The sequence below is a fragment of the Molossus molossus genome, unplaced genomic scaffold (assembly GCF_014108415.1).
Source record: "Molossus molossus isolate mMolMol1 unplaced genomic scaffold, mMolMol1.p scaffold_m16_p_1, whole genome shotgun sequence".
In the NCBI taxonomy this organism is placed as follows: Eukaryota; Metazoa; Chordata; class Mammalia; order Chiroptera; family Molossidae; genus Molossus; species Molossus molossus.
The window spans coordinates 80,246,872-80,247,435 of record NW_023425344.1 but is presented as its reverse complement, the minus strand read 5'-3'; positions in this window follow the sequence as shown (position 1 = coordinate 80,247,435).

The following is a 564-nucleotide window of genomic DNA, read 5'->3' as shown; positions in this document are numbered from 1 at the left end:
GATGGCACTTTAAAGGAGACAATGAGAGCAGTTGTTTAGCCGTGGGGTGCAGCTGAAGCGGCCCTGTGGGGGCATAGGAAGAGCGAGCAGAAAAACATGTTTTTTTTACATGAGAGTCAGAGGTGTTGACTGCACCCCCCGCCTTTAGGTGCCTCAGCGTAGCCTGTTTTCTTGTGCCTTTACCACATTCCATGTCCTCTCCCTACATTTCATTTCTTCTTCCTTTGTTTCCAGGTTTCTGCTTGTCTTTCAAGAGAGCTTATGCTACTTCCTTCAAGAAGCCTTTTCTGGACTTCCCTTCCTATCCTGCGAGAAATAAATTCTACAGTTTTGGCTCCTGTAGCACCTGACACATAATCTTGTGGTAGATATCCATCACTAGGATGCAAAGTCACCCCTGTAACCTGAGGACTAAGTGGTGTTTTTAGTATACAGCCCTTTAATGAAATTTGTAAGTAGAGATTACATACTTAATTGTCAACCCTACATGAAATGCAAGTTGTTTTTCTGGAGACATGAGTGAGTAGGGGTTTGAGGTTAACTATTGTAGAGTTACATACTGTA